General features: G+C 52.7%; 1 protein-coding gene across 3 annotated transcripts in view; it reads left to right on the top strand.

Annotated features, from left to right (window-relative positions):
• The first annotated feature begins 501 nt into the window (after window positions 1-501).
• The window catches only part of CRISPLD2 (cysteine rich secretory protein LCCL domain containing 2), a 156407-nt gene continuing 144056 nt past the window's right edge, over window positions 502-12852 (top strand). For all 3 annotated transcript variants that reach the window (XM_064383365.1, XM_064383364.1, XM_064383366.1), the window contains exon 1: window positions 502-555. The gene's annotated coding sequence lies outside the window, so the exon portion shown is untranslated. The remainder of the gene's footprint in view (window positions 556-12852) is intronic.

Raw genomic sequence — 12852 nt, forward strand, 5'->3', positions numbered from 1 at the left:
CTTGCGGATTTCATTTACTAAAATCCTGGGAGGTCGCCTCTCAAGTCCCATTTTCCAGTTGAGCTGTAGAGAGCTGGGATTTGGTAAATTTGCAAGCCCCTGGTGGAAAGTGCTTGGCACAGCGCCAGGCACAAAGTAAGCGCTCAGTGAAAACTACACTTGTGTGGCCAATGAAGCTCAGCGTGTCCCTGTCCCTAGCCGGCCCTGAAGGGGAGCGGCCCCGCCCTGCTCGCCCACCCGGCGCCCGTGCCTCGGCCCCCGCCTCCTTTCAGCCCGCGGAGCCTGTGGGGCGGGGCCGGGGGGGCGGGGCCGGGGCTGCTCTGTCCTATCAGCGCTGCCGGCCACCTGGGGGCGTGGCCTCGGGGACTCCCGGCAGCCTACAAGAGGCCGTGCGCTGAGCCCCGGCACCCACTCGCATCCCTGGGCGTATCCAGCTGCCCGTGTTGAGCTGTCTGCCCGCTGTGCCCGCTGTGCCTGCCCTGCCCGCGTTGTTGCCGCCGCTACCGCTGCTCGACGCGGGAGACGCCAGCGAGCTGGTAATTGGAGCCCTGAGGAGTAAGTGTGACTTCCGTGCCCCTCTCCCTTTTGCAAACTATTACCCTCCCGAGAAGCTGGAGTAACTAGAGCAGATGCCACCTCGCAGGGCTGACCGTGTGTGGGCACCACGCTGAGTGCTCTGCTTGCGGCATGCCCTTTTGCTGACGGAGAAACTGAGGCTCAGGGAGAACAACTCATTTGCCCAGGACCTTACAGCCAGGACGCCAAGGAGCCGGGATTCAACAGTGATATGGGCGCAGATCCCTTCTTCTTGGAGGCTGTTTACTCTCCTGCCTTCCTTGTGCGATTCACTGGCATTTGCTGCATTCCTGTGTTCGTAGGGGGTGTCAGTAACTGGAAAGCTGATGACAAGGATATGGCAGACATTTGAATGTGTCCTACTCATGGCTGGAGGGCCAGGGAGATCCAGTGGCATGTGCACTCAGCGCTGCAGTTTAGAGGGTCACGCCCCTCTATGATTTCATTTGCAAGGTAGCCTTCTTCCCATATTTCAGATGAAGATGCTGAGGGTCAGGCTGGAACCCAGCTCTGCCTGTCTCCAGAGCTTCAAATGGATGTGTAGAGACGTGGGGCCATGTCAGGGTTCTGCAGTTTGGGACACGTTTCTGGGTCTCTTTAGCCAGATTGCGTACCCGCATAACTCCTGCGTGGGGAGAGTTACCCTGGAAGCTGGGGGCTCGCTCTGGAGTGTGGGGGAGATCAGCTGTCCCAGGTGGACAGAGCCAGGGCTCGTGCCTCACGTGGTGCAGACCCAGAGCCTCCCTTGCTAAGGCTGGGCTGGTGGACAAGCCAGGGCGGACTTTGCTGATGCCTGCTCGTCGCAGTCCAACTTGAATTGGGCGTCTCTCAGCCAAAATGTGAGTTGCTGCTCTGTCTGAGAGAAGCATCTGGGAACCCGTGCAAATGCCTGGCTTGCCTTGCAGCTAAGAGTAGGGTTGTGAGTTTCCCCTTTGGGCCTTTGGACCCCTTGCCCTGGTAGAATGGGGTGAGCCTGCTTTCCCCATCCAGGGTATGGAGTGTGACGGTGAAGAGAGCCTGCAGAACAGGACTGGGGCGTGGCCCTCTCCAGTAGACTGAGGCCATGAGTTGTGACTGTCGGCTGTCTGGTCCCAGAGATCCTGGGGTTGTATGCACCTGATTTTCTGCTTCTGCCCCTGTTCTGGCTGTTTCCACTCAGGAGAAGGAGCGGGTGTGGGGCTGTGTTGCCCATGTGGCAGGTACGCAGTCTGTGCCACTCACTTTCCTTGTATTGTCATCGCTGCAACACCCCTGGGCGGTAGGCCTCTTGATGCCCACTTCACAGCTGAGGAAACTGAGGCTCGGCAATGTGAAGTGCCTGCCTAAGATTCCCTCGCTGGTATGGCATGCTGTCGCCCCCCTGGGGTCCCGTCTGTACTCCTGACCCTGCTTTCTTTAAGACACTTCTCTGCCCCCTGCCACCTCCACATGTGAATCTGACCTTCACACAGGTCGTGTTTCATCTTAGAGGAGCTCCAGGTAAAACTGCTGGACAGTGTACCCAGGGAGGAGAAACCAAGAAGGTGATTTTGATTTTTGCAGAGTCTCTTAAGGTGTAAGAGTAGGAATAGTAATAGTGCCATTTGTGATAATACAAGCAGCTGACATTTATATGATGCTTGCTACAGACCAGACATGCCCAGGGGTGCCATGGAAGCGCTCACTGCTGAGTGCTTTTTACAAGGAGTAAGTCGAGGCTCAGAATTACTAAGGTGTGTGCCTGACATGACACAGCCAGGGTGGGTAGAGCTGCCATCCTGGTTGGGCCCTGTGCCAGATTCTCGGGGAAGGTGCCCATCTAATGACTGGCCACATGACTGTCACGGCAGAGCTGGCTACTAGTCGAGGCTTCTCATGCCATGTGGGGGGTTTTTTAATGTTGGCAGGGATCTGGGTCTCTGGTCCTGACTAGGGTGAGGCTGGAAGGGAATCAACTGACCCTGGGCTTGGGCTCAACACTGCTGGCAGGTACGGGTACCACTGCCCTGAGAACCCTGTCCTGGAGCCCAGATCAGTGCTGGCTCCCAGAGTCCTCCCTCCGGCCTGGAGAGGAGAGTTGGCTTCACTGGGAAGGCCTGAGCGAGGGAAGAAGACCTCTAGGTCCCTTAAAGCCCCTGCACTTCATCCCTCAAAAGACCCCAAGTTAAGTATCTGGCCCTTTGTAGGCTGCATTTGAAAGTTTTTGGAGGCAAGATTCTCTGACCTCTTTGGAGATCAGAAAGTTTTTGGAGGCAGAGCGCTGACCTCTTTGGCCTGTGGGAACTGGAACTTTTCTTTCCTCTGTCACCAGCGTCATTTGCTGTGTGTGGGAGGTGCCTGCATGTCTGCCTGTGCCTGACTCAGGAGGCTTTTTCCTTCTTTCTTTCTTTTTTGTTGCAAACGCACTGGTTTTTGATCAGTCCCAGATGTGCAAACCCAGGATCCCTCAAAGGGGCTGACGGCTTGTCAAGAAACGAAAATTCAATCTGGGCATAATTTATTTGACTTCGTGTTCAGTTCATTGAGTGGAACAGATACTCAGACCTTCATGGGACGGGAACCCGGAGCACCTTGTAAAGTCTTAAATAGAGCACGCTGAGTTCTGGGACAGGCAAGGGACAGGGAGATCTGGGTGGTGGCTGATAGGATGGGCCATGTTCTTTTTTTCTTTTTCCGGAAAAAAATGTATTGTGGTAAAAATACACATAAACATAAAATTTACCATTTAACCCATTTTGAAGTGTACCATTCAGTGGCATTCAGGACGTTTGCAGTATTGTGCAACTGTCACCGCTCCTTCCAGAACATTCCATCATCCCGTAAGGAAACCCCGTTCTCACTGGGCATCACTCCCCATTCTCCTCCCTTCAGCCCCTCTGGCAGCCACTAATCTCCTTTCTGTCTCTATGAACTTACTTATTCTGGACATTTCATATAAATGGGATCGTACAGTGTGTGGCCTTTTGTGTCTGGCTTCTCTCACTCAGCAGCATGGTTTCAAGGTTCATCCATGTTGTGATGTGTGTTAGACTTCATTCCTTTTTATGGCTAAGTAATATTCCGTTGTATTAATAGACCACATTTTGTTTATCCGTTCTTCCACTGAAGGAAATCTGGGCTGTTTCTACCTTTGGCTTTTACGAAGGTTTCTGCGTGAACATTTGTGTACAAGGTATCCCATGGGCGTATGTTTTCATATCTCTCGGGTGTTTACCTAGGAGGGAATTGCTGGGTCACATGGTAACTTTGTGTTTGACTTATTGAGGAGACTGTGGCCTCTTTTTTGACTTCCTTCTTGAAGCATCAGCTCAGGCTGTGTCACTCCAGAATGTGTGGCTGGCCGTCTCCGTGGGTGCGGGGAAGCCTGGCATTTGGCATTTGTGGGCGGTGTTGACATACCACCCTGATCCCAGCAGCAGCAGGCAGGGAATCCTGAGACGTCGCCCTGGGGGAGCCCTGCCTTCTACCCAGGCTGTGCAATCATGGGTACTCTTGAACAGATGTCCCTGTTTCAAGGCTGTGAGGACATCATGGTCCAGCCCGAGAGAGATTTATCTTTGATTGTCTCGAGTGCTGCGTCAGCTTAGACAAAAACCACAGAGTCAGAGGGCAAAAAAAAGTCCTGATGAGGATTGTGCAATCTCCGGACCATCATTTTTTAAAAATTATAAATTATGAAATCCCACATTTTCAATCCCAATTCCTGGAACGTATTTTATTTTGAGAGAAGAATGGCAACATCCCAGGAAAACAAGTCATGCTCCTATTTTGCTTGTAATCAAGTGATCTGGTAGTGACCCTGCCCCCCAATTTTTTTGAATGGGGAAAAAACTCAACCCAAGACCTATAGGATTGGGGAGCTGGCATGGCCTGGCATCTTCTGAGTCTGACTTGAGAGCAGCCTGGTAACTCCTAGAGGAAAGAGGCAGGGTTTTGAAGATGAGAGTAGGTGGGTGGGGAGCTGGTGAGGCTGCACCAGGCAGAGGCGCGTGTGTGCCAAAGCCTGAAGGTGGAGACAGGCCCGGGACTCTCGGAGGATGGCAGGAAGTTTGCTGTGCCTGAAGTCTACACGTCGGGCTCAGGGCGGCAAAGGTCTGGCCTGCAGGTGTTGTGATGAGCTGTACCACTTTGTGGGCACCGTCAGGATGAACAGAGGGTAGCACGGTGGCATTGCACTTGAGAAGAGCTCGCTCTAGAATGAACTGTGTCCCCCAAAGCGTGCAGAACCCATACCTAGAGGTCCCCAAGGCGACTGAGCACGTGCACAGATTCAGCAGCCAATCCCCCCAATCCGAGAGCTCTTCTTTCCATTCTCCGTTCCTTCGGTCCTTCTGCTGCTTACGGCAAGGTGAGAGTCGCAGGGGGTGGGGGTGTCCTTAGCACCTCTCCCACCCCAATCTCTTTTTATAACAAAGAGCAAGCACCCTCTACAACAAAGCCTTTGGCTGGTATCAGCGCCTGGCTGGGAGGAAATAACCATTTTCTACATTCATCGTGTTTCATTTCGCTCTTGCCTTCTGTTCGCAGCACCAGTGATCAGGTTCTCTGCCAGTGGAAGTGATAGAAAGTTACCTTTTTAAATTTCTTGGCGCCCAAAACACAAGCCAAGTTAAATAAAAATACAAAATATGTACTCGTACTGGCAGACAGTAGGAAGGAAGACAAAATTGGGAAGGGAGGATTCAAAGGACGGGGTTTGGGAACTGCTGGGTCAAGGTGGGGAAGGAGAACTGAGAGCTGTTATAATTTAGAGAAGTGCTTTCCAGAGTGGGGGCCTGTAGCTGGGCACCGTGGCTCACACCTGTAACCTTAATCCTTTGGGAGGCCCAGGTGGGAGCATTGCCTGGGTCCTATTCAAAAAAATTGGGGGGCAGGGTCACTACCAGTTGTCTCTACAACAAATTTAATAATTACCCTTTGTCCTCTCAGTGTGTCTTGCCCTCTCAATGTTAATGTTTTTAAACTAAAGGAAGAAATGCCGGGCGTGGTGGCACTCCTATAATCCCAGCACTTTGGAGGCCAAGGCAGGCAGATCTCTTGAGGTCAGGAGTTCAAGATCAGCCTGGCCAACATGGAAAACCTTGTTTCTACTGAAAATACAAAAATTAGCTGGGCGTGGTGGTGCACGCCTGTAAACCCAGCTACTTGAGAGGCTGAGGCAGGAGAACCGCTTGAGCCCGGGAGGCAGCGGTTGCAGTGAGCTGAGATCATGCCACTGCACTCCAGCCTGGGCAACAGAGTGACACTCCATCTCAAATAAATAAATAAAAATAAACTAATTAAATAAAAGAAAAAAATTAGCCAGGCGTGGTGGTGCACACCTGTAATTCCAGCTCCTTGGGAGGTAAGAAACTTGGGGCTGCAGTGAGCAGTATTCCCATCACCGCACTCCAGCCTGGACAACAGTGAGACCTCGTCTCAAAGAAACTAAATACATACAAAGTGGGGCTCCTGGCCCAGCAGCAGCAGCAGAGCCTTCGTACCCCTAGAAATGCAGGTTTTCAGCTTCCCCGGGGGACCGCCTGGATCAGAAGCTGTGGGCGGAGCTGGCAGCCTGCGGTAACAAAGCATCCAGCCCTTTCTGACGCAGCCTCACGTGTGGGAGCTACTGCCCTAGAAAGCTAAGGAAGGCGTGCCCGGGGTCCTGGCACAAAGGTGGGGCATGGAGGGCTGGCCACTGGGGTCAGTGTGGAGCCGTGTGGACGGTTCTGGTTAGAGGGCCTGGTGGGACCCAGGAGCTGAAAGACCGCCTTCCTCCAGAATGAGGGGGCCCCTTGAGCACAGGTTGTCGGCATATGTAGAAGGCTTTCTTCCGGAAGAACAGTCAGCCCGCTGGCACTCTGGGCTGAGGCTGCGACTGCCCGATGCTCTGGGGCCTGAGCCAGTGTCCTGAGGATTCCGGACCCTTTCTTCTGAGCGCGTTTCATGCCCCGTATGCCTGGGGACAGCGAGCCATGCACGTTTATTTATAACCCCTGAAGGGTGGGTCGTTTCCTCAAGGGCATTGATGGCACCCCTGTGCTGCGTACCCATCGTCCCTGCCGCCCCTCCTCCCAGCCCAGGCCTGGTCCCCACACAGCCAGCCTGTTCTCCCCGGGAGGGCAGCCCTGCCGCTGAACACACTGTTTATTCCCTGGGGCCTGCGAGGCTGGGGCTGTTCTGGGACTAGGGGGTATTTTCAGCAGGGCCTTGGCATCGCAGGACAAAGTGCCCTCTCAGTCGCGGGATGAACTGGGCCCTGTCTGGGAAGAGTCGCGCGCTGGTCCACGTCGGGGGCCCCCGCCGCTGGCCGGACTTTATCTGGGCTCTGACACATCGCAGTTCACTTTGAAGGCTGCTGAGCCGGGGCCCCAGGCCTGTTTCATGGCTGAGACTCCTGAGGGGAAGCCCCTCTTGCACAGTGCTGTGTTCTCCCCGGACCACTCCCGCCCTCTTAATCCAGTCTTCAAACAGAGGTCAGAGCAACATCCATTTTTTTGTTGTTGTTAATTTTTTGTTGATGCTTAACATACCAGGGAGGAGGGCACAGCTGTCCCTGTCCCCTCAGACAATTTTCACAAAGCGCCGTCACCTGGTCACTGCAGAGCCTGGCTGGCCCCCAGAAGGCCCTCAGGCCCCTCCCACTGCCCCAGAAGTGGAGCCGTTTCCGGACTTCTAAGGGTGCAGGCTGGCTTAGCCTGGTTTGGACTTGACCTAAATGAAACCACGCGTGTTGAATCACTGCGGTCTGGCCCCGTCTGTTTAACGTCGTGTCTGCGGGGTTTGTCTGTGCTCTTGTGTGTTGCAGGGTTTTCACGACAGAAATCAGACCCTGTCACCGCCTGACCTCCTTCCCTTGAGGGCCCTCTTTGCATTTGGAGTAAAACCAAGAGTCCTCACGGTGGCCTTCAGGGCCCCTCGCCACCTGGCCCTGGCTGCCTCCGTGACCCCATTCCTCCCCAGCTTCACAGGCTTTTTGCCTGTCCTCGGTCACGCCTCAACTGTGACCAGGAAGTGCCCTTTCGTTTTTTTTTTTTTTTTTTTGAGACAGAGTCTCACTCTGTTGCCCAGGCTGGAGTGCAGTGGTATAATCTTGGCTCACTGCAGCCTATACCTCCCAGGTTCAAGCAAGTCACCTGCCTCAGCCTGCCAAGTAGCTGGGACTACAGGCATGTGCCACCATGCCCAGCTAATTTTTGTATTTTTAGTAGAGATGGGGTTTTACCATGTTGTCCAGGCTGGTCTTGAACTTCTGACCTCAGGTGATCCACCCGCCTCGGCCTCCCAAAGTGCTGGGATTTCAGGTGTGAGCCAGCATCCCCAGCCTACAGTGCCCTTTCTTTAAGAGCTCAGCGGGACCTTGCTGTCTACCCCAACCAGAGTGGCTCTGCCCTCTCCTCTGACCATCTTTGCCATCCGTTTCCTGGGCTATCCTGCTCACACCTTCTGTATTTACCTGTCCACTGCCACGTTTACTGTCTGCTCTCTGTCTCCTCCCAGTCCCGAGGGCAGACTTGATCTTGTTCACTTGCAAATCCCAAGGACTGCTGGGATTTTCACCTGCAGAGCGATGTGGAGGTTCCGCGGCCGACTCTTGACTCATCTTCGAGGATGCCACCCATCAGTGAATCATGCTTCTCAGGCAGGGAGGCTGGCCGAGGCTGCTAGCCCTGGAGCCTGGGGCAGAGATGATCTGGGGCTCTGAATTCGCTCAGGAGGAGAAGGGAAGGAATCATCATTAAATACCATTAAGTTCCTGGGATTTTGTCACTGGGCTGTTTATAAACACAATCCTGGGTAATCATTGCACCCTCCCTCCCCAGCCATGGAAGAAACTCAGGGCCTCGCTATGAGTGAGGAATTAGAGGCTGAGGGAAGTTGAGGCGTGCTCAGCTGCATGCAGGGGAGGCGGAATTCGGACCCAGGGCTGCCATTCTTCTCTATGCCTTTCCGCATTGCTTTCTGGGAGTCCGTAATTCCTTTCTCTTCAGAGAAGGAGGGATCCTGCTGTTTATCTTTTAAAGCTTTGTTGGGAACATTATTTCTGGCGAAACAGCCACACATCTGCAAGGTCCCAGGAGTTATATCCTGGGTTTTTAAAGAATGTATTTATTACCTGGTCCCTTAAAAGTGACTTTTCTTGGCTGGGAGCGGTAGCTCACACCTGTAATCCCAGCACTGTGGGAGGCCGAGGCAGGTGGATCACCTGAGGTCAGGAGTTTGACACCAGCCTGGCCAACATGGCACATGGCAAAACCCTGTCTTTAAAAAAAAAAAAAAAGTGACTTTTCTTTTTTATTTTTGAGATGGAGTTTTGGCTCACTGCACCCTCCGCCTCCCGGGTTCAAGTGATTCTCCTGCCTCAACCTCCAGAGTAGTTTGGGATTACAGGCATGCACCACCACGCCTATCTAATTTTGTATTTTTAGTAGAGACGGGGTTTCTCCATGTTGGTCAGACTGGTCTCAAACCCCCGACCTCAGGTGATCTGCCCGCCTCAGCCCCCGAAACTCCTGGGATTACAGGCGTGAGCCACCGCGCCCGGCCAAAGTGCTTTTCTTATGTATCGTCTTGGCTTGCATCTAATGCACCTGCTTTTCAGTTTTAAATAAGAGTTTGTTGAATGACTGTTTTCTTTTCGTCCAGAATTTTGTATGTTCTTGGCATAGTATGTAAACTATGGAAAGCATTGTTTAGATTATATTTGTTCAGTTAAGTATCCAGACATATTGTCTCAGAAATCCCATAAGAATGTGTCTTTTGTTGAGGGGACAGGAGGAGAGAAGGTGCCCATGGGGCTGCTGTCACCTTTAAGCTGAGTGGACCGTTGGTCGTCCTGGGGATATGGGGAATTCAGAGTGGTGCGGGTAGCCGCTAGGGAAGGAGCTGGAGCTGGGCTGAGGCCACCCTTGGGTCTGGCCCTAATCCTGCCAAGAAGGGTTTGAGGAACCGCCAGGCTGCAGTGAGGAGGGGAGAGGGCCCCGCTCACTGTGTGGTGCTTACCCAGGCGCTTCTAACGGGATGTCCTGCCCAGTCCCGGGATCTGCCAGAGACGCAGGCGGGGGGAATAGAGTACCCCTCCTTCCAGCCACCACTTCATTCCTGGAATTTCTGGGTGGCTTGTGGGTATGACTCTGATCTGCCCTGGGCCTCTTGCTCAGGTCTGAGTTCTCCTTGGATACTTCTGAGGAAGCGTAGAGCCTAGAGAACACCCCGGCCCCCAGCCTTTTGGCGTCAGCTACTATTGTGTGAACCGTGGGCCTCAGCTGAGTGGTGTGGGGCCACAGGTCAGGACTGTCCACACTTTTTGGAGAGTCGCTGCGTGGACGAGCCGGGACTGGTAGGTGACCAGCGTGTGGCCAATGAATCATTGTCCTCGGTCCCTCTATATGACCACAGCCAAATTGCTTATGCTTTTTGAGCCTCGGTTTCCTGATCTGTAAAATACGGCTGTTGTCACATTGACCTCGTCAGTTTGTGGACCACACGAAATGTGCGGTGCAGGAGTAGAGCCCCGGCCATGCCTGCGGCAGCCCTTCCTCACCCAGCGTTGGCGTGGGTTTGGTGATGAACATTTGTTGCGGGCATAAAGTTGATAGAACAAGGCTCAGTGCCGGCCAGTGGTGAACTGCAGCCAGCTTGGACTGGCTCATAGCAGCTCTTGAGAGCTGATAGTTACATTTTCAGGGCCAGCATCGTGGCTCGCACCTGGAATCCCAACACTTTGGGAGGCCGAAGTGGGAGGATCACTTGAGCTCAGGAGTTTGAGACTGGCCTGGGCAACAGAGTGAAACCCCATCTCTACTATAAAAGAAAAATTAGCTGTGCCTGGTGGTGCACACCTGTAGCCCCAGCAACTTGGGAGGCTGAGGTGGGAGGATCACTTGGGCCTGGGAGTTTGAGGCCACAGTGAGCCATGATTGCCCTACTGCACTCCAGCCTGGGTAATAGTGAAACCCTGCCTCAAAACAAAGAAATAAATAAAAATCAATAAAAAATAAAATTTCAGAAGGATTGTGAACCAATTAAACACAACTATCATTAAACATTAGATTATAAAAACTTATTTAAGTCATATTTAAAGGCTGGACGTGGTGGCTCACATCTGTAATCCCAGCACTTTGGGAGGCCGAGGGAGGTGGATCACCTGAGGTCAGGAGTTCGAGACCAGCCTAACCAATCTGGTGAAACCCCATCTCTACTAAAAATACAAAAATTAGCGAGGTTTGGTGGCATGAGCCTGTAGTCCCAGCTACTCGGGAGGTTGAGATAGGAGAACTGCTTGAATCCAGGCTGGAGAGGTTGGGGTGCAGCAAGATTGAAGCATTGCACTCCAGCCTGGGTGACAGTGAGACTCCATCTTAAAAAACAAAGTCATGTTTAAAACGAACGTAATAGATACTCAAAACCTATCACTTCTGACTTTCTTTCTGCACTTGACTGTGATCTCTGCTCTTGAGATTTTCGGTGTCTGTCTATGGGAGCTGCGTGATGGAAAGGCTGCGTGACCGTGTGCTTCTGGGGATCCCTTTCTAGAAACTCCATGTTCAGTGACTTCACACTGTTTGCTTGAAGTTGACCATGCTGCAGGTATTTACACCAAGGGAATTGGCAAACACCGCAAGGCAGGGTGGTTTTTACTCTGGAAGTTGGTGGTGAACGATTTACCGTCGCACCACTGCTTACGGCCCTTGAGAAGCTCGGGGTCCATCGGGGGAGGCCGAGAGTCGGAGTAGCCGCAATCCTGGGTGGGGACCCCAGGGCCGGGGGTACTCACGGGTCTGTCAACTCAGTTGAGACCCAACCATGTAAGAGGACAGAGCTCCATGACAGAAAATGACATCGGACTGGGTAACCGTCCTCGGCGTGAATCACCAGATACATTTGCATGGCTGGCACCTGGCCAAGTGGTGACATGAACCTGGAATGTGACATCTTGGAACCTACTTCCTCAGAAGGCTGGGGGAAAATGGCCAGCACACAAGGCATATACTGAGCTAATATACATTTCAAATTTGGTAGAGGGTCCCCCTGCCATCCCCCAAGCACTGGACACTTCACATATTTTTTTCTTTTTCTTTTTTTGAGATAGAGTTGCCCAGGCTGGAAAGCAGTGACACCATCTACAGTCTCCATCTCCCAGGCTTAAGTGCTCCTCCCATCTCAGCCCCTCCCAGAGTAGCTGGGACTATAGGCATACGGCACCACACCTGGCTAATTTTTTTATTTTTATTTTTGTTAGAGACAGGGTCTCACCATGTTACCCAGGGTGTTCTTAAACTCCTGAGTTCAAGTGATCCTCCCACCTCAACCTCCCAAAGTGTTGGGATTATAGATGTGAGCCACCACATGTGGCCTAATAGGATTTTTATTTAAAATTTTTTTTTTTTATTTTTTGAGTCTCGCTCTGTCGCGCAGGCTGGAGTGCAGAGGCGCGATGTCAGCTCACTGCAACCCCACCTCCCAGATTCAAGCGATTCTCCTGCCTCACCCTCCTGAGTAGCTGGAACTACAGGTGTGCGCCACCATACCCGGCTAATTTTTCTACTTTTAGTAAAGATGGGGTTTCACCATGTTGGCCAGGCTGGTCTCGAACTCCTGACCACAGGTGATCTGCCCACCTTGGCCTCCCTAAGTGCTGGATTTACAGGCGTGAGCCACTGTGCCCGGCTGGATTTTTATACACTGGATTTTGTTAAGGCAAAGGTGGGCTTTGAAATAATGTTAAGAGAGAATTGTCTCTTTGTTGCATTCTACATTATTAACTCCAGCTTTCTAAGATCCCTCCACGTGATGCATTTTTGGAGGCTCTGGCACATCCTCCTTATTACAGTAGGCAGTGCACTGACTGGGGGCCGACATGCAGGACCATGCTCGTTCCTCACAGCCACAGGGGCTGTTGCTCCGCTCCACCTTACAGACACGGACTCAGAAGCTCAGTGCTGTGTCCAAGACCACATAGGCTTGGGCAAGGTCAAGGGGCAGTGAGGGGCAAGTTCAGGAATTGAACCCAGGTCACTCTTCCCCAAGAGCCCATGCTGCAGTCAGTAAAGAGGCAGCCCGAATCAGACGTAGTCCTTATACGGTTTCTCTGACCTAGCTGGGAGGAGGAAGGGGCCACACAGTCATCCCATAAATATTTATCGAACACTGACTTAGACATCAGCGCTGCGGCCGGTGAACAAGACGCACAGGTCTGTGGCGTGATTAAGCTGGAGGCGTCTAGGAAGCCGTGATCCTTGGGCTGAGTCTTAGCGATGAGCAGGAATTCATCTCCCCGGCTTGGGCCAGTGAAGGAGGGGGGCACGTCGGGGTCAT

Source organism: Aotus nancymaae, unplaced genomic scaffold (genome assembly GCF_030222135.1).
Source record: "Aotus nancymaae isolate 86718 unplaced genomic scaffold, 86718_ANA_hifiasm-v0.15.2.pri h1tg000030l, whole genome shotgun sequence".
In the NCBI taxonomy this organism is placed as follows: Eukaryota; Metazoa; Chordata; class Mammalia; order Primates; family Aotidae; genus Aotus; species Aotus nancymaae.